The sequence below is a fragment of the Balaenoptera ricei genome, chromosome 11 (assembly GCF_028023285.1).
Source record: "Balaenoptera ricei isolate mBalRic1 chromosome 11, mBalRic1.hap2, whole genome shotgun sequence".
NCBI classification, from domain to species: domain Eukaryota; kingdom Metazoa; phylum Chordata; class Mammalia; order Artiodactyla; family Balaenopteridae; genus Balaenoptera; species Balaenoptera ricei.
The window spans coordinates 52828985-52854295 of NC_082649.1; positions in this window are offsets into that span (position 1 = coordinate 52828985).

The window sequence follows — 25311 nt, forward strand, 5'->3', positions numbered from 1 at the left end:
AATCACAAGGAAATTTCTTGTAACATTTACCTAATATGAGGATGGAATATTGTCTATTAATTATGGGATGATGTAGCTTGTTCCAAAAGCAGTTTTAAGGGGGACTTAAAAATGTACTTCTGTAAACAGACTCACAGACATAGAAAACAAACTTATGGTTACCAAAGGGGAAAGGGAGGGGGAGGGATAAATTAGGAGTGTGAGATTACCAGATACTCACTACTATATATAAAATAATCAACAAGGACCTACTGTATAGCACAGTGAACTATATTCAATATCTTTTAATAACCTATAATGGAAAAGAATCTGAAAAATTATATATATATAATATATAAATTATATATATATTATTATATACATATATATAACTGAATCACCTTGCTGTACACCTGAAACTAACACAACATTGCAAATCAACTATACTTCAATTTTAAAAAGAACTTAAGCAGCAAAAAAAGAAAAAGTACTTCTGTATAAACACAGTGAGGGACTTTCAAGTCATGACAGCCCCCTTCCCTTCCCATTGAGGCAAAATTGAAATATCACTGGAAACTAGAAAAATCAGTACTTCTCTAAACTTTTGGAGGAATTCCCTCTAACTGTGATGAGGAAATGATCCCTTCTTACATCCAGGCTCTTTTCCTTAAATGTCACAGTGCCCCCTCAGTTGGATTCAGGGCTTGCCATGTGACTTGCTTTTGCCAATGGGAGGTCAGCAAGGGTGGCATAAACAGAACCTTGGAAAGTGCTTGTAAGATCAGGTTTGCTCTCGCTCCTGCTCCTCTATCATTGCCAACAGAACCTGTCCAGCTGGCTGGCTAGAGGGATGTGGAACAAAGAGGCCCCAGCTAAGGTGCCCCGTCCACATCCAGCCTGGATCAGAGACCCCAGCTAATCCTCTATTGCATGAGAAGTAAATGATTGGGGTCAGATGTTACTGAGTTTCCCAGGAGTTTGCTACACAGCAAGATTCAAAACATAGAATGGGCTGAGGTAAAAGACTATTGGTAGCCTTCACTTGCTGTGATCTTTGAAAAAAATGGCAAAGTTACCATCCTTGCATCCCTGAAGTGAATCCCACTTGATCATTACAAGATTATGAGTCGGCTGCAGAGTTCTGCTGATCTGAGCTAGGCTACCTTCCCTGTCTGCGGCCTTGGCTGGACAGCTGGGTCCACCTGACTGATCTCCATGGGTCTCATCCTCCATCATGTTAGCTCCATCTCATGGTGGTAGCAGGGTTCAAAAGAGAGAGCAGACACACATGTGCTTCCCAGCCTCTGCTGGCATCAAGTCTGCTACAGTCGCATGGGTCAAAGTGAGTCACATGACTGAGCCAGAGCCAGAAGGGAGAGGACTGCACAGTTACTTGGCAAATGAGGTGGACACAAGGAGGCCAGTTAGTGGAGCCATCAGTGCAATCATTCTAGTCAATGCCCTCCAGCCACAGACCACCAGGAATACACCTGAGCAGGTTAGGTTTACTATCCATTTTGGTGAAGGTGAACCCAGCCTGGAGAACCTTGGGGTGTCTCAGTAAGGGGGTATTGGAAAGGGCTTGTGATAGGATTTGAGCTTGTGTTAAGTGATTTGGGGATGCAGGGCTTTGCTCTGGATTGATGCTCTCAGGAAGCAGAGGTAATATTAAAATTGGGCATCTTAATAAATCTTATCTAGAAGGAGGGAAGACTAAACAAAGGCTAAAGCTGTCATTGACGCACACACACACACACGCGCGCACACACACACACACACTACTATATATAAGATAGATAACCAACAAGGACCTACTATATAGTACAGGGAACTCTACTCAGTATTCTGTGATAACCTAAATGAGAAAAGAATCTAAAAAAGAATGTGCTGTACACCTGAAACTAACACAACATTGTAAATCAACTATACTCCAACTAAAAAACAAAAAAAAGCAGCAGTCACTCGTATTAGCCAGGATACGGAGATGTTCAGTCATTTTGTGGTTTGGACAATGGTCACGTTTGGTCTACCTTCAGACATGGTCTTGAAGTGATCTTGTCTTTGTCTCGATCTGTCACAGTCACAGAGTAGCCAGGTCTGATACTGATGTTCTGTGCAATCGTTCATGACCAACAGGAAGGCACTGTGATGCCAGCCAGCTCCGGGAGGTCAGTGGCACCTTTTCTTCTTATATCACACACACTACTAGTTATCACAGTAGTAGTTAATGCTTTCATCAGTCATCCCAAGAGGTGATTCAAAATAAAGAGCTCAATAAAAAAAAAAATGCTTTGATATAAGAGCACCAATAGTAAACACTGAACAGTAAAACACAGAGCTCTGTCCAAATACATGTTATAAATGTGGTTACACAATATCAAAAGCAATCACCAAATGAGACATATAGTCATATAATAAGGATCTATTAATAATAAAAATTGGGGTAGAAAATCCCATATTAGCAAAAGTCGAGAAGGAAAAAATAGAGGTGGAAAGAAGTTAAAATGTATGACCTTTCTCATGTTAAAGAAGAAGAAGTCAAAACATAGTGATTCATTTTTTTTCCTTTGATGTTTGGAGAAATATACATGCCCAAGATTGTTGATAAACTTAATGAAAACTACTTACAGTGTGAAAAAAAGCAGAAAGCAGACACAGTCCTTCCAAATGGTTGGGGGAAATAAAAGCCAAAAAAAAAAAAAAAAAAAGTAGCATAAAATAGAAAAAAATAAACCAGATAACATTTTTTATCATAAAACAAAATGGCTGAAGACCAAACACCCCTCCTTTTCGCACCCCGGTCCCCATCTACAGGGCACCCTGATTCACTCACTGTTTCCTGCAGCAACGCAAGCAGCTGGCTACTTGGTCTCAGCCCCTCTGATTGGTTCTCTGTAGAGTGGAGGCTACACCTAGGTGACTCTTAGTGCCCCTCCCAGAGTGGGGGGCCTCTGCACACTGTTGATGACAGGTCTGCAACGAGGTAAGAACAGAAACCGAGAGAAGCACTGGAAACTTTTAGCAATTCGGCAGGGCTATTTTATGTCTGTTGAAACCACTATTTAAAAAATAGTGCTTGTAGTTTTGAGGCTACTGTGAGGCAAAAACTCTAGACATGCTCCTTCACTTTGACCCTGAGACTGCAATTTGGGGATTTTTTTCTAAGAACAAAATTATGGATTTGTGCTTGGGTTTATCTATAAAATTATTAAATTCGGACTAATGAGAGACTGGTTAAATAACAAAGTTCCACCCATACAATAGAATAATATATAGCTATTAAAAATTATGAACTAAATAACATTGAAATAGGTTTACAATACACCGTTGAATACACAAGCAGACTATAAAATAAGATGTATGTGCATGTCAGGGGAGGATCTTGTTAGTAAAATACTGATAGACACAAGCATAACATGAATACAAGTTCAGATAAAGGTGCAGACATAGGGAGAGTCACAGGTTCAAAGATACACACAGATGTGGACACAGACCAAGTGTTAAGAATGATTACTTTTTTTCTGTGGGATTATACACCATCTCTATTTTTCTTTTTTCCTATCTAAATTTTTTTTTACCAGAAACATTAATTATTTTTTCAATAACGAAGGATTAATTGTCACCCAGGTGCGTTGCCATGGAGCTCTGCATCCCTATGAATGGATGCTCCGCTCACTTCTGATTGTCTGCTGAGCCGGCTCCCTCTGGATCGATCGTGATCCCGGAAGGCAGGACCACCCTACGCTCGGTGCAGACACAGTGCCCCATGCTGAGCTGTCAGTGAGGACATACTTGCAGAGCTAAACTGAATGTGTTGAATTGTCAAAAGACAGATGCTGGACAGATAGATATCTTTGCCATTTCTCAGGAAACAGAAAATTTAATTGATCTTAATTGACAAGGTTGCAATCTGACCAGGGAACAGAGACTTCATGACTTACTTGTCCAATGAAGCGGAATTGAACTTGGTCAAGGGAAAGGTGAACAAACCCATTGGAAGTGTTCATTAGGCCTGATGCCACCTCTCTAGGCAGTCCTCCCAGCCTATTGGTGCAGGTGTAGCTGTGATGATTTATCCAGTTGGCATTGATTGTTTTCAAACAATTCAGAGGGAGAGTTTTTCATAAAACTGTTTGGGAAATGGAGCAAGTCCCCGGGACGGGCATATCAGCAGCGATGATTTTTCACATAGTTGCTATGTGTTTGTGTCTTCTTATAGTAATACTACTCTCTGAAACGTGTGCACTGGCTTTTCCCTGAAGAGACACAGTTCTTTCACACATATTGAGCCCAGTTTTCCCATTTCTCAAGTTTCTCTCCTAGAGTGAGAACTTCGAAAGACACATTAGTTCTGGAAAGACATTTATTTACTGACAGACGGATATTGCTGAAGGAATGAAGACAGCTTAACGCCATCTGACTGTTTGGGCTTCCAGAAGCGCACAGCCTCCCTAAGACTCTCATCATCCTTATAAATCATGTGTGAAAGAACGAATAGCAAGTGGAACAACACACCAATGTAGAAACCGAGGATCGTGAGCTGTGATGCTTGCCTAGCGCCATAAGCCTATGTAGTGTGTCGAATGATGGCCTCCAAAATGTACATCCACCTGAACCTCAGATGTGTCCTCATTTAGAACAAGCGTCTTTACAGACATAATTCAGGTAAGAATTTCAAGATGAGACTGTCTTGGATTCGAGTGGGCACTAAATCCAATGACAAGTCTTTAGAAGAGAAGACAAAGGGAGATTGACACAGAAACACACAAGGAAAAAGGCCATGGAAAGATAGAGGCAGAGATTGAAGATTTGCTGTCACAAGCCAAGGAATGTAGGAGCCACCAGAAGCTGGAAGAGGCCAGGAAGGATTCTCCCCTAGAGCCCCTGGAGTGGGGACCTGCTGACAACTAGATTCTGGCCTCCAAAACTGTAAGAGAATAAATTCTGTTCTTTTAAGCTACCAAGTTTATGATGATTTCTTGTAGCAGCCCTGTGAAATGAATATATTCATAAAATCACGATTCTAGAGTACAGCAAACAGGTTTGAATCAATCATAGGAACTTATGGGACTGTGTGTTTGTTCACAAGCCTGTATGTGCTTAATTTTTCAGCCCTGACTTTTCTGTATGTATGCCCCCAAATTGGTGACATGGGCAAGATAGGGCTGAAAATGTGGACCTAAAAATGGATACCGCTTTTAAGCAGCGTTTAAGCTTTCAAAGGCTGCTTTCTTTCTCTTCTAGCCCATCTCACCATGAGACGCCACCCAATATTTAACCACATCACCAATCTTGGAAGGTAGGAATGTATAGGAATTAAGAACATGGGCTATGGAGTTGACCGTACCTACCACTCCCTGAACTGTGTGACTTTGGCCAAGTTGCTTCACCTCTCTGAGCTTCAGTTTCTTTGCCTGTAAATTACCACAGGGCCAGGCACACAGTACTCAACGTTGAAAGTGCTCAGTCAATGTTGAAATGGATATATAAAGAACTGATAGACCAAGAGGTAGATACAGAGATTGAAAGCAATAAGTAGCAGACAGAAGAACAATACAATACAACTCTGACCACCACTCTCCATTTCCCACCTCATTCATCCTCTGAGGCTTGGAGGTAAGTGATTAAATTAGGGAAGATAAAAATCAGAGGAGTTGGAGGAGTGGATAAAGTTGATGGGAAAAGCAGGAAGAACCACTACCGAGTGAAGAAGCCCAAGGAAAGGCATCTAACAATCCTTAGTTAATATCATTGGTGCTGTTGAATCAAGATACACTCTGGAGCTGGTATTCTATCAGAGGAATCACTTTGCAGTTTCATGGGCTGACCTTGACTTCAGCAAAGAAATTCTGGCACAACTCAATAAGCAGCTCCATCCACAGAGAGCTATGAAAAGGGGATAAAATGGAGACCAAACAAAGCTTATCTTAAACATGGTATTGATATTTTGGAGGTGACAACAAAAGGGACAGGGCTAGGAGGCCCACTCTTGGTGCCGGTTAGTAATATGACCTTGGACAAAGTCATAGGCCCTGTTTTAGTTCTCCCATCCATGAAAGGGGGGAAATTTATTCTCTTCCTTCCACTCTCCTGGGAGGGATGGGAGCAGATCCAAGATAGGACTTTGTGAGACGGGAGAGCCTTTGAGAGGAAAATGCTCTCACAATGGTGGGTAATCTGTGCCTTTCTGATGGCACATCTTCTCCACAATGAGAAAGGCTCCCTTTAAAGAGCTGCCGGCTGTAGATTATCACAGAGCTGGGGTTTTCAGGTCATTTCTCCCTCCTGGTATCAGACACTGATCAGCAAATAGGATTATGAAGAGGGACTGCTTGCCTGCTACTGTTCATAATTTCCCAGGCAGGAACAGCAGCCAGAAACGACAGCCAAGCCTCCCAGGAGAATTGCTGAATTTGCCAAGGAGCTAAATAAAATGCACCTCATGGTTTACGGATTAAGTCATTATGCTTACTGCTGTCACCCGTCTCCATTTACAGACCCTTAGAGCCGCTGAATGTTAAGATCCTCTCCAGGATCCTACAGGCTGTAAACCCTTAGCAGTCCCTCCTTCTGCTCCCTTCCCCCTCTGCCCACAGAGTAACCACCACCGATACACGTGCCACATCTAGTCATGGAAAATTAACAGTGGGGCAGTCATTCTAACCCTTCATCTTTCACATGTGGACACTGGGGTCCGGAGACGTGAAAACCTCCACCAAGGTCACAGGAAAGGTTTAAAGGCAAGGACAACAGTCAGCCCTAGGATCCCTCAGCCAGTGTTCTCCCCTGGACACCAACAGAAAATGACCCGTGTTATTGAGTATGGTCTCTCATCCCCACCCCCTTTATGCTCACAACCTGAATCAACACGGGGAACTCAGAGCTCCACAAAAGACCAAGCCTTCAAAGGCACCTGGGTGATCCAGAGAGAGGCTGCATTTCAGTGATTGATTATTTAGTTACAGTTTCCCGTTGCCCAGCAAGATCCATCATAATTGTGTTCCCTTCAGCCTCCCCTTTTCCCTGGAGTCAAGGTGAATGTACAGACCTTCTATAGTTCTTTCCTCATGAAATATGCCCTTGGGCTGCAAGATTCCAATTATATGCTTTGGTGAAGCGTTATTCGTTGGAGAAAGATTAAAATGAACTGGAAGAAATGAGGGCCACCTATGACTCCCAAACATTTTTTTCCCAGGTGGCCTTTTCCACAAGAGTGGAGTTTTTGGCATCTACCTGGGGTCTACTTCCCAGTAACCCTACCAGTTACCACCAGTGACCCTTTCTTCTAACATCTGTCATGTGTTCAGTGGGGCCTAGCCCTTCACCTTGAAATTCACAGGCCTGACACCTGCTTCAAGGCCAATGAAAGGAATATGTCTTGTCTTGCTTTACTCGCAGCCTCTCCTCTGGATTCCTCTGTCCTGTTCTTCCCAATCTGCCTCTCAACCTCCTGCTGCTCCCAAACCTCCTCCCCATCTGGCACTAATGCCCAGCACTGTGATTCACTATGAGATTCACCTCAAACATCTTTTATTCAAGTACCCGAGAAATAGCAATTATTTGCTGCATTAAGTGCTGGGCTAGTGGGTATTCAAGGGCAAGCAAAATAGACGTCGTCCCCATAAACTCTCTCTGTGCCTCAGTTTCCTCATCCGTAAAATAGGGGCAGGTGTCAATAGTATCAACCTCACTCAGTCACTGTGAAGATCAAATGAGTTAATTTGGTCTTAAAAGAGGCCCATAAAAGAGGACCCAGCACAAAGAAAGCATCTAAAACATGTTAGCTGTTATTGTAATTGTCCTGATTGCTGTCTAGAAGGACAGGCGTTTATCAAAGAATCACCAAAGCAAAGGTAAAATTCTAAGCAGTTCTGTGAAGGAGAGGTACACCATGCTAGGAGAGTGTTTGCCAGGGCATGCAAGCTGCTCAGGGAGATCAGAGAAGTCTCCCTGGAGGAAGTGACCTGTGAGCTAAGACCAGAAGGAAGAGTAGAAAGTGGTGAGCACAGAGAGGAGAGGAAAGGCCTCTAGGCAGAGGAAATAGATGATGCAAGGTCCTGAGACAGGAAAATACATGAGTTCCAAGGACTCCAAGAAGGCACGTGGGGCTACTTCACAGAGCAGCATGATGCAAAGTGAGACAAGGGAGTAACGTAGGGTCAGAGCAAGCAGAGCCTCTTGGAGCATCTTAGGAAGTTTTCTTTATCCCAGTAACACTAGGAAGCACTGTGGTATTTAAGGGGTAGAGGTGACCTGATCAGATTTGCATATTCATAAACAGTCTGTTCCTAATCTTTTCCAGCATCGATCTTAGAAACCTTCCTCGGCTACGACTTCTACTTGCCCAAGGCCGTTATGGACAGTTGTGCAGGTTGGGCACTGCACCATTTCAGAGATGGATGGGGAGACACTGCTCTCAAAGACACTCACCTTAACCTAGAATTGTGCAGTGTCCACTCAGCACATCACAGGCAGTGGCCTTCCATTTGTGCCCTTGGATTGAATTTCTCCCCAGAGCTCTAGTTACAGCTTGAAGCCATCAGGGCCGTGGTAGGAAACACTATCCAACACCCGGGTGAAAAACTTTTAATGAAGGAGCTGCTTACAGAGGTGCCAGCAGGCTGGCAGAGACCATGCGTGGTGCTGTGGCACCCAGAGGCCAGCAGCAGTGGGGGGACATCGCACCCGCCTCGCTCTCAGGGCTCCAACACCCCGCGAGAAATGCTGCCTCTACCCTACCTTTGTGCTCTCCTCCTCATTCTCCTCCTCCCTACCAAGAGCCAGCATTTGGATCTCTTTTCACAGGGCAAGATTCTCTGATGCCCTACCCTGTATCCTTTCATACTCTAGTGTTAATTCTCAGATCTGAGTCCTCCTGCCCAAACTAAATGTATTTCAAGCTGTGCCTTCTTGGAGGTGCAGAATAAAAGTCCCTTTTATCTCAAGTGCTTAGTTCCCACCAATCAAAATCAACTTGGCTCTCAGACTATTGTTACAGGCATGGACTCTCAAAACCCTTAAAAGTCAAAGATAACAATGATCTCTTTGTTCTATGCTGTATTCAGCCTCCTCCTAAAGCAAGAATTCTACAGTATTGATTTGGATGGGGGGAGAGAGGGGAAGGATAACTAGAAGCATCTGGGGATTCCTGAAGTGAAAATTCATCCACTTAAGAACACCAACCTGCTCTATTTGCAAGCCTGAAAGGTGCCCCTCAGTGGGGAAACAGGAGGGGCTGAGGCGCTCACACTGACCCCCTTCCCCGGAGCCTGTTTGCTTCTAAAGAAGGACAATAGAAATGATCCTGTTTAAGCTTTCTTAAGTACAGTCCCACTCTAGTCCTGCTTCCTAAAGAGGGATTATCAACCATCACCTCGGCTCAGTTGGAATGTGCCTGGAACTTCTCAGCAAAAAGTTTTACAAGTAGTGTCTTGAATAGTAATTCAAGCTCTAACTTTTAGAGCTGGCTGACTCCTCCAAGGTGTTTAGATGTTACTTATTTCGTGGAGAGTTACTTTTCCTGGTCTGCTGGAATGTGTGATGCAGGTGGCCTCGAAGTTAGCCAGAGACATTCAGGGCAAGGGAAACAACTCACCGGGTTACCCTTAACCCTGCCACCAGGGATATGACCTCCACCTTCTGGACCCCAGCCCTTCATGAAAGGCAATGAGTCCTATTCACTGGATGTAGAGAACAAGGAAGAAAGAGCTAAAATTGTTCACCCCTATCCAGCTGTCATTTCCACCCCTGGCCACAGGGGAGAGAGTCTCACAATTTGGGTCCGAGGTAATTGGCCTTGGAGACACATTTAATGAAGCGTCTTGGATAGCCGGCCGCAGTGTTGGCCCACTTAGGAGGTTATTCTAGCAATTCATGGTTCACAAAAGCATCACACTTGTCCAGTTCCCCCAAGGCTGTTGTACCGGAATGAGAGACTATTTCTCATTGACTAATTAGCTCCTAGGACCCACTCTTTAGAAGTAGATGCCTAATTATTATTGGCTCAACTGCCTTACCTTATTCAGGGAGACAAAGTTCAATAGCTCCAGGAATTAAAAAGGGTATCAGCCTCTCTGTTTAATGTCCATGGGGCTTTTGTGTATGGAAAGGAACAGGCACTAGTATCTGTATTTTGTTTAATGCTTAATTCATTCAACTCATATACCTAATAAAGGACATTTTGAAAGCCTTTTATTCTCAAGCATTTAGTCATTGATTACAAGCTTGATGAATTCAATTCCCTCATACAATTTAAATTGCAATTACCAATGTCGTATGGCTGATTCTTCTAAAAGCTTTCAATGTATTAAAGAACAGACAAAACAAACAAAGCACAATGATTTCAAAACTATTTAGAACTCTTTCACACACACACACACACACACACACACACACACACACACACACGCACAAAAGCTCCCCAAATGCTAAAATCATGAATTTAATCTTTTTTTTTTTCCCCAAATGCTTATCTTGTTCAGGGGTTTCAAATTCCATGCTTCCTAGGGCTTCAGTAATCCTAACAGAAATGATTTCAAAAATTTCCTAGAGTTTTAGTGATTTTATTGGACCCAGAAATAAATGTGCTCCATCTCAAAAAAGCTTAGAAGGCAGGTGCTAGATTGATGACCTGGTGGCTTTTGGCCAGAACATAGGATTTTGGCTGGCAATCCTCTGATGACCAGGACAAATACATTTTTCGCAAAAGTTTCATTTATGGGACACTTAACACACATGGTTTTCATTTCTGAGGTTATAAGTCCTCTCCCAAAATAAGAGTTTCTTTAAGTCTCGACTTAACAACCAACCATGCTCATTGCCCTGTCATTACAAAATATTGACCTGGTTTCTTGGCAATGTTAAAAATATATGTATTTCCACCACTTTGGAAATTTTGTTGCAATTTCTTACAGAGTTAAACCCACATCTACACTGTGACTCAGAATTCCACTCTGAAGTATTTTCCCAAGGAAATAAAAACACGCTCACAAAAAGACTTATACAAGCATGTCCATAGCAGTTTTATTTATAATAGCCAGAAACCAGGAACACTATCCATCAGTAAGAAAATAGAATAACAAATTGTGAATTATTTAAATAAATATGAATTATTATTATTAAATAAATATGAATATAATATTTATTCATATAATAAAATACTACTCAACAATTAGAAATAATAAACTGCTATATGTACCAATCTGGATTAATCCCCAAAATACTATGTTGAATGAAAGAAGCCAGACACGAGAGCACATACTGTACAATTCCATTTATACAAAATTCAAGAACAGGCAATACTAATCTATGGTGATAAAAACAAGAACAATGGTTTCCTATGTGGAGTGGGGATAGACTGGAAGGAGGCATGAGGGAAACTTCTGGGTGATGCAAACGTTCTTTATCCTGATTGGTATATTGGTTTCATGGGTTACATTTGTCAACTCATCAAACTATATACTTAAGATCTACTCATTTCACTGTACATAAATTTCCCATCAACGTATACAAAATATGCATGCCCCCTCAAAAATATATATATGTAAAATATGTATTATACACACACACACACACACACAAAAGCAAACATAAAAGTCTATCTGGAGGCACTGAAAATGACTAAGGCAGTGAGGACATGAGGAACAAAATTCAAGAAGAAAGAGTAATTCAGAGAAGTAACCCAACTTTTGGTTACATTTGTCCTTCTGAGGCATCTGCTGGTTCAAGAATGGAGACAATCTGAGAAGCAGAGTTTGGGGCCGTTTAAGTGGGGTTGAGATGGGACACAGCCTAAAGTGGGAGAGGAATTTGAGCTCAGGGCCCACTGTTAGGAAGAGACCTTAGCAAACAGGTGTGAAGTACAGTTGGGATGCCCCAAAGGGTTACAGTCTAAGAGTCAAGGAAACCCAAAACAGATCAGTTCACCGAAGACTGAAGCCCAGGTTCAAATCAACTCAGTCCTCAGTTAGACTAAGGGGAGCTTTCTCCATCCTAACTGCCTGAAAAAGCAGATGCAAACCCTGTCGAGTCAAAAATAACATAGTCCATAGCCTTAAACTATGGCTAAAACTCTTATAAATAATATCTGGCATTCCATATAAAATAGCCAGACATGCTAAAATCTGAGAACTAACCAAAGATCAAAAGAAAATAAATACAAAAAAAAAAAAAGACTACAGGAGATCCAGGTATTGAAGACATGATTTAAAATCATTGAAGACATGATTTTAAAATAAATATGATTAATGTGTTCAAAAAATCAGATATGATAGAGAATTTCAGTACAAAACAAACTAGAAACCATAAAGAAAGAACCAAATGGAAAAGGAGTGATATACTCAATAACAAATTAAGAGCTCAATAGATTAGTTTACTAGTATTTTATTAAAATTTAAAACTGTTAAAATTAGTAGGGTCAGCTTGAAGTTTGTTTATCTGAGAAACAAGTGAGTTTGTAGTTAGTGTTCCTTTTCAAGCTGTTGGCTGATTTATAATTTTGTGATATGCTTTTGGGTTGCATTTTTAAATAGTTAATGTGTATGACTACTGTGTTAGCTACTGGGCTCTTCTTCTACTTGGTTACCATATGAAACCACTAATACTGATCAATCTTTCCTGTTTAGGGTACCAATATTACTTTTTCCATTCTTTTTTGGCTTACTGAAACATTTTGTTCATTTCTTAGACACAGACAGTTTCCCTTGGTTACCAAAGGGGAAAGGGGGAGGGGGAGGGATAAACTGGGAATCTGGGATTAACAGATACACTACTATATATATATAGTAGTGTATCTGTTAATATATATCTACTATATATATATATATATATGTAACTGAATCACTTTGCTGTACACCAGAAACTAACACAACATTGTAAATCAACTATACTTCAATAAAATAAAAATTTTTTTTAAAGTAGATAAACAAGGACTTACTGTATAGCACAGGGAACTATATTCAATATCTTGTAATAACCTATAATTGAAAAGAATCTGAAAAACACTGAATCACTTTGCTCTACATCTGAAACATTATAAATCAGCTTTATTTCAATAAAAAAATTTTTTTTAATTTTGTTCATTTCTTCTTGCATATACAGATAAAAACAATATATATCTATACTCCTAGATAATCTTGTGTAACTGAGTGTAGAAAACATCCATATATATTCATGCTTTCCTACTTATTAAAACCAATAAAAATTAAACATAAACATATATTCATCCTTATTTTGTATTATACTTTTATTTGTGTATACTTTAGATTAACTTCCTCTTTTAACCACCACTAAAAGTCATGGCTTTCTACAAATCCAGCTGACTTCAGTTGGCTATTATTATTATTATTATCATCATTATCATTGGTAATAATAATATGTATGCCCCTTTAAATCACCTCGTTTTATTACTTTCTCTGGTGTTCTCAGAAATGTTCTTGTTTCTTGGTAACCACAGTATGTTCCAGATTATCCTTATTTTCTCTTACTCTAAGATAGTGGTTTTCAGCCAGGGATGCGTTTCCCCCCAAGGGACATTTAGCGATGTCTAGACACATGTTTGGTTGTCACAGCTGAGTGGGAGAACATTTGGGGGGTGGGGGGCAGGAGGAAGTAGGAGTGTGGCAATGGTGCTGCTGGCATCTAGTGGGGAGAGGTCAGGGATGCTGCTAAACATCCTACAATATGCAGGACTGCCCTCCACAAACTGGCATTTGACCTCAAATGTCGGTAGTGTAGAGGTTGAGAAACCCTGATCTGAGATATATAATCAAATAACCTGCAAAGAGTTCTTGTTCTTTTGGAAGGTGTAAGGGTTTTGGAGCTGCTGAAGGGTGAGCACCCTACTGCCACTGTTACTAGGCTGATAAAAAAAAATTTTAAGTTCAAGCTCAAATTTATAATTTACAAGTTATCTCACCATCTTGTTGTCCCTTTCTTATAATACATAGTTTTCTCAGCCACTAAGACTTTCTCCTACATTGGCAGAAACATTTTTGTGATCAAGTCAAGAGTGACCTATTCGAGGTAGACTTCATGTAACAGTTCTTAAGGCTCACACAATGACAACATTTGTTCACCTTTCCTCATCCTTCAAGGAAAAGTAATTACAAAGAGAACTTGAAGAACTTTCAGAAAACTCTATTGATAATCTTTCCACAGATTAATCATACCACCCAGATACAGGGTTTCTTGGTTGGCAGACAGCATTCTGGCTATTTCTTCAAAAATATGTCTGGGAGGAACCAAGATGGCAGAGTAGAAGGACATGCTCTCACTCCCTCTTGTGAGAACACCAGAATCACAACTAGCTGCTGGACAATCATTGACAGGAAGACACTGGAACTCACCAAAAAAGATACCCCACATCCAAAGACAAAGGAGAAGCCACAATGAGAAGGTAGGAGGGGTGCAATCACAGTAAAATCAAATCCAGTAACTGCTAGGTGGGTGACTCACAGACTGGAGAACACTTATACCACAGAAGTCCACCCACTGGAGTGAAGGTTCTGAACCGCACGTCAGGCTTCCCAACCTGGGGGTGCGGCAACAGGAGGAGGAATTCCTGGAGAATCAGACTTTGAAGCCTAGTGGGATTTGATTGCAGGACTTCGACAGGACTGGGGGAAAGAGAGACTCCATTCATGGAGGGCACACACAAAGTAGTGTGCACATCGGGACCCAGGGGAAGGAGCAGTGACCCCAGGGGAGACTGAACCAGACCTACCTGCTAGTGTTGGAGGGTCTCCTGCAGAGGCATGGGGTGGCTGTGGCTCACTGTGGGGACAAGGACACTGGCAGCAGAAGTTCTGGGAAGTACTCCTTGGAGTGAGCCTTCCAAGAGTCTGTCATTAGCCCCACCAAAGAGCCCGGGTAGGCTCCAGTGTTGGGTTGCCTCAGGCCAAACAACCAACAGGGAGGGAACCCAGCCCCACCCATCAGCAGTTAAGCAGATTAAAGTCTTAATGAGCTCTGCAAACAAGGGCAACAGTCAGCTCTACCCACCACCAGTCCCTCCCATCAGGAAACTTACACAAGCCTCTTAGATAACCTCATCCACCAGAGGGCAGACAGCAGAAGCAAGAAGAATGACAATCCTGCAGCCTGTGGAACAAAAACCACATTCACAGAAAGATAGACAAGACGAAAAGTCAGAGGGCTATGTACCAGATGAAGGAACAAGAAAATCCCCCAGAAAAACAACTATATGAGGTGGAGATAGGCAACCTTCCAGAAAAAAAATTCAGAATAATGATAGTGAAGGTGATCCAGGACGTCAGAAAAAGAATGGAGGCAAAGATCGAGAAGATGCAAGAAATGTTTAACAAAGACCTAGAAGAATTAAAGAACAAACAAGCAGAGATGAACAATACAATAACTGAAATGAAAACTACACTAGAAGGAATCAAGGGCAGAATAACTGAGGCAGAAGAACGGATAAGTGACCTGGAAGACAGAATGGTGGAATTCACTGCTGCAGAACACACTAAAGAAAAAAGAATGAAAAGGAATGAAGACAGCCTAAGAGACCTCTGGGACAACATTAAACACAACAACATTCGCATTATAGGGGTCCCAGAAGGAGAAGAGAGAGAGAAAGGACCAGAGAAAATATTTGAAGAGATTGTAGTCGAAAACTTCCTTAACATGGGAAAGGTAATAGCCACCCAAGTCCAGGAAGTGCAGGGAGTCCCAAACAAGATAAACCCAAGGAAAAACACACCGAGACACATATTAATCAAATTGGCAAAAATTAAAGACAAAGAAAAATTATTGAAAGCAGCAAAGGAAAAATGACAAATAACGTACAAGGGAACTCCCATAAGGTTAACAGCTGATTTCTCAGCAGAAACTCTACAAGCCAGAAGGGAGTGGCATGATATACTTAAAGTGATGAAAGGGAAGAACCTACAACCAAGATTACTCTACCCGGCAAGGATCTCATTCAGATTTGATGGAGAAATCAAAAGCTTTACAGACAAGCAAAAGCTAAAAGAATTCAGCACCACCAAACCAGCTCTACAACAAATGCTAAAGGAACTTCTCTAAGTGGGAAACACAAGGGAAGAAAATGACCTACAAAAACAAACCAAAAACAATTAAGAAAATGGTAATAGGAACATACATATCGATAATTACCTTAAACATGAATGGATTAAATGCTCCAACCAAAGGACACAGACTGGCTGAATGGATACAAAAACAAGGCCCATATATATGCTGTCTACAAGAGACCCACTTCAGAACTAGGGACACATACACACTGAAAGTGAAAGGATGGAAAAAGACATTCCATGCAAATGGAAATCAAAAGAAAGCTGGAGTAGCAATACTCATATCAGATAAAATAGACTTTAAAATAAAGAATGTTACAAGAGACAAGGAAGGATACTACATAATGATCAAGGGATCAATCCAAGAAGAAGATATAACAATTATAAATATATATGCACCCAACATAGGAGCACCTCAATCCATAAGGTAACTGCTAACAGCTCTAAAAGAGGAAATCGACAGTAACACAATAATAGTGGGAGACTTTAACACCTCATTACACCAATGGACAGATCATCCAAAATGAAAATAAATAACAAAACAGAAGTTTAAATGACACAATAGACCAGATAGATTTAATTGATATTTATAGGACATTCCATCTAAAAACAGCAGATTACACTTTCTTCTCAAGTGCGCACGGAACATCCTCCAGGATAGATCACATCTTGGGTCACAAATCAATCCTCAGTAAATTTAAGAAAACTGAAATCATATCAAGCAACTTTTCTGACCACAATGCTATGAGATTAGAAATCAATTACACGGAAAAAAACGTAAAAAACACAAACACATGGAGGCTAAACAATACGTTACTAAATAACCAAGAGATCACTGAAGAAATCAAAGAGGAAATCAAAAAATACCTAGAGACAAATGACAATGAAAACACGACGACCCAAAACCTATGGGATGCAGCAAAAGCAGTTCTAAGAGGGAAGTTTATAGCTATACAAGCCTACCTCAAGAAACAAGAAAAATCTCAAATAAACAATCTAAACGTACACCTAAAGGAACTAGAGAAAGAAGAACAAACAAAACCCAAAGTTAGCAGAATGAAAGAAATCATAAAAATCAGAGCAGAAATAAATGAAATAGAAACAAAGAAAACAATAACAAAGATGAATAAAACTAAAAGCTGTTTCTTTGAAAAGATAAACAAAACTGATACACCATTAGCCAGACTCATCAAGAAAAAGAGGGAGAGGACTCAAATCAATAAAATGAAAAATGAAAAAGCAGAAGTTACAACAGACACCGCAGAAATACAAAGCATCCTAAGAGACTACTACAAGCAACTCTATGCCAACAAAATGGACAACCTGGAAGAAATGGACAAATTCTTAGAAAGGTATAACCTTCCAAGACTGAACCAGGAAGAAACAGAAAAGATGAACAGACCAATCACAAGTAATGAAATTGAAACTGTGATTTAAAATCTCCCAACAAACAAAAGTCCAGGACCAGATGGCTTCACAGGTGAATTCTATCAAACATTTAGAGAAGAGCTAACACCCATCCTTCTCAAACTCTTCCAAAAAATTGCAGAGGAAAGAACACTCCCAAACTCATTCCACGAGGCCACCATCACCCTGATACAAAAACCAGACAAAGATACTACAAAAAAAGAAAATTACAGACCAATATCACTGATGAACATAGATGCAAAAATCCTCAACAAAATACTAGCAAACAGAATCCAACAACACATTAAAAGGATCATACACCATGATCAAGTGGGATATTTCCCAGGGATGCAAGGATTCTTCAATATACGCAAATCAATCAATGTGATACACCATATTAACAAACTGAAGAAAAAAACCCATATGATCATCTCAATAGTTGCAGAAAAAGCTTTTGACAAAATTCAACACCCATTTATGATAAAACTCTCCAGAAAGTGGGCATAGAGGGAACGTACCTCAACATAATAAAGGCCATATATGACAAACCCATAGCAAACATCATTCTCAATGGTGAAAAACTGAAAGCATTTCCTCTAAGGTCAGGAACAAGACAAGGATGCCCACTCTCACCACTATTATTCAACATAGATTTGGAAGTCCTAGCCACATCAATCAGAGAAGAAAAAGAAATAAAAGGAATACAAATTGGAAAAGAAGAAGTAAAACTGTCACTGTTTGCAGATGACATGATACTATACATAGAGAAACCTAAAATGCCACCAGAAAAGTACTAGAGCTAATCAATGAATTTGGTAAAGTTGCAGGATACAAAATTAATGCACAGAAATCTCTTGCATTCCTATACGCTAATGATGAAAAATCTGAAAGAGAAATTAAGGAAACACTCCCATTTACCATAGCAACAAAAAGAATAAAATACCTAGGATTAAACCTACCTAGGGAGACAAAAGACCTGTATGCAGAAAACTATAAGACACTGATGAAAGAAATTAAAGGTGATACAAACAGATGGAGGGATATACCATGTTCTTGGATTGGAAGAATCAATATTGTGAAAATGACTATGCTACCCAAAGCAATCTACAGATTCAATGCAATCCCTATCAAATTACCAATGGCATTTTTTACAGAACTAGAACAAAAAATCTTAAAATTTGTATGGAGATACAAAAGACCCTGAATAGTCAAAGCAGTCTTGAGGGAAAAAAAACGGAGCTGAAGGAATCAGTCTCCCTGACTTCAGACTATACTACAAAGCTACAGTAATCAAGACAATATGGTACTGGCACAAAAAAAGAAACATAGATCAATGGAACAGGATAGAAAGCCCAGAGATAAACCCACGCACCTATGGTCAACTAATCTATGACAAAGGAGGCAAGAGAAAAGACTGTTTCTTCAATAAGTGGTGCTGGGAAAACTGGACAGCTACATGTAAAAGAATGAAATTAGAACACTCCCTAACAGCATACACAAAAATAAGCTCAAAATGGATTAGAGACCTAAATGTAAGACTGGACACTATAAAACTCTTAGAGGAAAACATAGGAAGAACACTCTTTGACACAAATCACAGCAAGATCTTTTTTGATCCCCTGCCTAAAGTAATGGAAATAAAAACAAAAATAAACAAATGGGACCTAATGAAACTTCATAGCTTTTGCACAGCAAAGGAAACCATAAACAAGACGAAAAGACAACCCTCAGAATTGGAGAAAACATTTGCAAACGAATCAATGGACAAAGGATTAATCTCCAAAATATATAAACAGCTCATACAGCTCAATATTAAAGAAACAAACAACCCAATCCAAAAATGGGCAGAAGACCTAAATAGACATTTCTCCAAAGAAGACATACAGGCAGCCAAGAAGCACATGAAAAGCTGCTCAACATCACTAATTATTAGAGAAATGCAAATCAAAACTACAATGAGGTATCACCTCACACCAGTTAGAATGGGCATCATCAGAAAATCTACAAACAACAAATGTTGGAGAGGGTGTGGAGAAAAGGGAACCCTCTTTGCACTGTTGGTGGGAATGTAAATTGATACAGCCACTATGGAGAACAGTATGGAGGTTCCTTAAAAAACTAAAAATAGAATTACCATATGATCCAGCAATCCCACTACTGAGCATATACCCAGAGAAAACCATAATTCAAAAAGACACATGCACCCCAATGTTCATTGCAGCACTATTTACAATAGCCAGGTCATGGAAGCAACCTAAATGCCCATCGACAGACGAATGGATAAAGAAGACGTGGTACATATATACAATGGAATATTACTCAGCCATAAAAAGGAACGAAGTTGAGTCATTTGTTGAGACGTGGATGGATCTAGAGACTGTCATACAGAGTGAAGTAAGTCAGAAACAGAGAAACAAATATCGGATTTAACGCATGTATGTGGAACCTAGAAAAATGGTACAGATGAACCGGTTTGCAGGGCAGAAGTTGAGACACAGATATAGAGAACAAACATATGGACACCAAGGGGGAAAAGCCGCGGTGGGTTGGGGATGGTGGTGTGCTGAATTGGGCGATTGGGATTGACATGTATACACTGATGTGTATAAAATTGATGACTAATAAGAACCTGCTGTATAAAAAAATAAATAAAATTCAAAAATTCAAAAAAAAAAGTCACATATTAACAAATTCCTACCATTCAGATTCTGATAAAAGAAAGGAAATATGGCTTTTCCTAGTCTTCTGAAAGACAGTCCTAACTGGAGAATAAGGAAAGTTGAAAGCCTTAATTTGTAGTGCAATAATCGTTTTTTTTTTAATTTTTAAAATAATTTGTTATTTATTTATTTATTTATTTATTTATTTTTGGCTGTGTTGGGTCTTCATTGCTGTGCGTGGGCTTTTTCTAGTTGTGGCGAGTAGGGGCTACTCTTCGTTGTGGTGCACGGGCTTCTCATTGTGGTGGTTTCTCTTGTTGCAGAGCATGGGCTCTAGGCGCACGAGCCTCAGTAGTTGTGGCACACAGGCTCAAGTTGTGGCTCGCGGGCTCTAGAGCACAGGCTCAGTAGTTGTGGCACATGGGCTTAGTTGCTCCACAGCATGTGGAATCTTCCTGGATCGGGGTTTGATCCCATGTCCCCTGCATTGGCAGGCGGATTCTTAATCACTGCACCACCAGGGAAGTCCCCGTGATAATCTTTTTAACCGAACCAGGAAACTCAATCTCCACCCTAAATAAGTTTACCTGCCTTCTCAATGTGCACAAATACATACATTCACACGTGCAAACATCCCTCCCTTGTCTCAACCACACTTACAGACACACGCAGGCACACAAACACACACACTCCCACTTACTTTCCCAGTCTTTAATGTTTTTGAGTCAAACATTCTACAGAACACGCATGTTTTTAGTCTTCCCCAATTTAAAGGGGAAGCAAGGAACCCAGTCGGATTTGGATTCACTACTGAAAACTTATTTCAAGTCAATTGACTTGGTAGCCAACCCACTGTTACAGTCTGGAGCTCTGCCCTGAAAAGATAAGTGGACGGAATAATCCCCTGATGGGCATCGGTATTGTTCCTTTAGGCAGCAGGTTACAATTTGAAGTGTGAAGTCTGTGTTCTTTTACTTCCCTCAGATTTGCATTTTTCCATCAGAAAACTGAAACCCATGTTTATCAGCTGCATCTTCAGCATATGAGATGGAGGAAACAACAGTTTCAGATGAAAATGATCAGGCATCTTGCCATAAACATGACAGTCAATATTCACCTACGACTCCAAGGCCAGGATGACTTTTAAAAATTATAGCCACAGAATTGTAAAAAATATTAAGGGCAGGAAACAAATCTAAGCTACTCTTTGTCAGTTACATATCATGGCGGTGTGTACTCAGTCATGGCTGTTTGTACAGAAAACAACCTCAATTCAAAGTGTGAGTTAGACATTAGATGATTAGGATGAGAGGGATGCATTTTAGAAGGTCAGTGAACTCCAACTAAAGAAAGGACAGTGAAACATTTATAAAGTAATTACATATGTGCCCTGGAGGATGATGTCAAACTGTTTGATAAAGAGAGAGAGAGAGAATCTCATTGAATCCTTACAACAGCTGTGTAAGGAAGTTTTAGTATCCAGACTTTAAAGATGGGGCAACTGATACTAAGAGAGTTAGGATAACTTGGCTAGAGCTTAAATTCAAACCTCTATCATTCTGACTCTAAAGCCATGATCCTCTTACTACATCCGGGAGCCCACAGTAGAAATCTCAATTGAGAAATCAGGATGAGGAGAAGTATATATTCTGGAGAAGATGTGTGTACACTGACATGGATTTAAACCTATGAAATAGGCATAAGAGCCTGTGCTAATAAGAGAATATACTTTTAAATGGAAACAAGATTGGCACATACCACCTCACTTTATTTATGTAATTGAATTTTGAATATTAGATTTAATCAAAATGAATAGAGAGAGGAAAATACTAGGTTCCATATGGAACTGACGGTAGACTTTAAGTTGTAGAGATAATACAATTGCGTAGAAATTGTACTAGTTCATAATTTTAATTGAATAGGTTTTATCAGTGCTCTAGAAATCTGAGTATGATAGTGATATTTGTGGGAAAAGACACTTTCAGTATTAGATTTTAGTCACTGATAGCATATATCTATGCCAACATTTTCCACATTGTACTCCATGGACCATTACTCATAAAACAAAACAGAACTGCAGGATTCAAATCATTTAGAGAAAGACGTTAACAACACACAGGGAATTTCTTGATTGCATGTATGTAAATGTAAATCTCCAAGAAGGAGGCAAAGCAGGCCAGGATACACAAATGTCCTTGTCCAAGGGATGCTGGTTTCATTGAACACATAGCACGGCATGTTTTCTGTAAGGAAGAATTTGGGAAATGTTTGTCTATATGCAATTATTGGCTAAGAAAAAAGTTTGGCAGGAGTTAAGAATATGAAAGTTGAGAAGAACGTTGAACTGTTCAATAACCTTCACAAATTGTCAAGTCTAACTTTATTCTTTCACCTTTGGGCCTGAGAGGACCTGGGTAATCCTCAACAGCAATTAACATGAGATTCCCATTTCCTTCCATTCTCCATAACTCAACTTCTTTGACCTTCGTTAGAACTAAAGTATCCAAACTCAGGATGATTGACCTTGTAATTACACATGGTTTAATGTTTCCTTTTCCCCTCAAATTAAAGTAGGAGGCCATTTCTTCTACCTGATTTCATTTTAACAACTTCCTATTGATCTTTGGGGAAGTATGAGGAAATCATGGTGAAAGGATTTTGAAGCTCAGTTGGCATAAGTGTAGATTTAAATCTTTTCATCATGATGGATTTGGAGCATGTTTTATGCATTTGATTTGAGCTCAATAGACTGCCCCCAAAGTGTCCAATAAATGATCTGCAGTAACTTACAAAGTGGACAAATACAAAAGCTCTGAGGAAGTGCACGCAGAGGTATGGAAAGACAGAATTTCACCTTCATGTTTCCTTCCTCACATCATAACCTTGAAGGGATTCTTTGTCCTCCATGATGGGTGTTGATTAATTCTCAGAGAATTAATAACCTTGAAGGGATTCTTTGTCCTCCATGATGGGTGTTGATTAATTCTCAGAGAGCAGTTGGGAATTGTTTTCTGTGTTACATAGACAAGATAATGAGCCCAATTTCAGAGTGGAATTGTCTGGACAATTGGGAGGTGGGCTATGAAGTCGGAGAGAAATGCCACTTCCTGGAAATTCAGTCATGTTATCAAGCATGTTGATGCTGATTATGGAAGAGAAGACATTGGGTGAGAGAATTCGCGTTGATTGAGCACCTACTGCATACTAGGCTCACTATGCCAACTGCTTTCCCAACATTAGAATTTTAACCCATATCACAAGCCTGCAAAGTAAATATCATTGACCTCATTCCAGACCAAGAGTCAAAATAATGACCTGAGTTACAAAGGTGGGAGTGGCAGATCGTAATCTCTAAATTGTTTAATTCTAAAAGTTCACATTCTTCTGATGTAAAACACTGCCTTCAGTGAAAGGGGGATCTTAACCCTTGGGTTATTTTATATATTATCCATGATCAGACCAAGAGCTAATTGAGCAGGCCCACCCTTTTCTGGAGGCTGTAAGAAGGACACAATTTGAGAAATAAAACTACTCATTTTCTAAAACGAAGGAACATGTCAAAAGTCAACTTCACCTCAGCCTGGGTGCCCACCAAAAGCAGAATCCAGAGCCTAAATACTTAGCAAAGGTCTTCAGTGGGCATGTCACATGCCAAGATATTGTGGATACGGACATGAAATTAAATAGCCCCCAGCCTCAAGTGCTCACAGTATAATGGGACCACACAGGCAAGCCTCCTTTTCCCAGAAAACACCAGTAGAGATTAATTTGTAGTAATTTCAAGCCAAATGGGTTTGATTTTTTTTCTCCTTTTTGATTGACAATAAGAACAAATGTAAAGTGTAAAGCTTGATAAACTTTTCCATATGTTTACACATGTGTAACCACCATTTCAGTTGAAACATAGATCCTTTCCAACACCCCAGAAGGTTCCCTCATGCCCCTCCCAATCAGTACCATTCCCCAAAGTAATCAACTGGTCTTATTTCTAGCACCACAGATTAATTTTGCTTATTTTTGAACTTCATATAATGGAATCACACAGTTCATGCCCTTTTGAATCTGGCTTAATTTACTCAACATTACACTTGTGAGGGTAATCCATACCGCTGCATATAGCAGTAGTTTGTTCTTTCCCGTTGCTGTGTGGTGTGTAAAGGCACCACAATGTATTTATCCTTTACACTGTGAATGGGCATTTGGGTTGTTTCCTGTTTTGGCTCTTAAGAATAAAGATGATATGAACAGTCTTATACATACATGTTTTTAGTGGAATTGCTTAGGCCATAGGATAAGCCTATGTTCAGCTTTAATACACCACCTGGCAATATTCCAAGGATATCTGTACAAAGTCATTTTTAACCAGTGTGCGCTCCTACCAGCAATGGAGGAGTGTTCCCATTGCTCCACATTCTCACCAGCATTTGGTATGGTTAGTCCTTTTAATTTTAGCCATCCTAATGGGGATGGAGTAGCAGCTTTTGTGGTTTAAATTTCCATTTCCCAGTGGTCTAATTATGGTAGGCACCTTTTCATAAGCGTATCAGCTATTTGGAGTTCCTTTCTTGTGGAGTGCCCGCAGAAGTTTTTTGAAATGAGTCTGATGCAGCTTGTGATGAGCTAACTTTATTTCCAACTTCACGTGGCATAAGATTTACTAAAAGGCGTTTCTTCTCTCCAGCCCTTCCCACCCCCTCTAGTCCTCCCCCCCCCTCCCCCTCCCCACCCACCGTGAAGAGCTTGTGTCAGCTAGAGATGGGAAACTGTACTTTAGGCTCAAGGGGAAAACCCAGTTTCACTTAGAAAACTGAAATTGACGATGACACTTCGGAAGGGTTCATCTCTGCCTGCTTGTTTTCTGCTTTGGTGCCCGTTTCACATCTCTATTACAGCTCTGTGATTTTTCCAGCATGAAAGAACCGAGTGCATGCGCTATCCCCCAGCGCGCTAGAAATACGGCGTTACGTATATTTTAAAAACCTAAATCACTGTAAGCCTTGCAACAAATATCCCAAGTATTGATTTAAACATGTCTTTTTTGCAACATGTCCCCCTGCACACTCTGGGGAACATAAAGTGACCCATAAATCTTCTGGAAGGGCCACTCATTTTCCCTTCTGTTGTCACCAAGCCACAGAACCATTCCTCGCTGGGTGCTTCCAAGATTTGAAATCGACAGGCTGGCTGGCTGAGAGAAGAAAGCTCCAGTTGAAGTA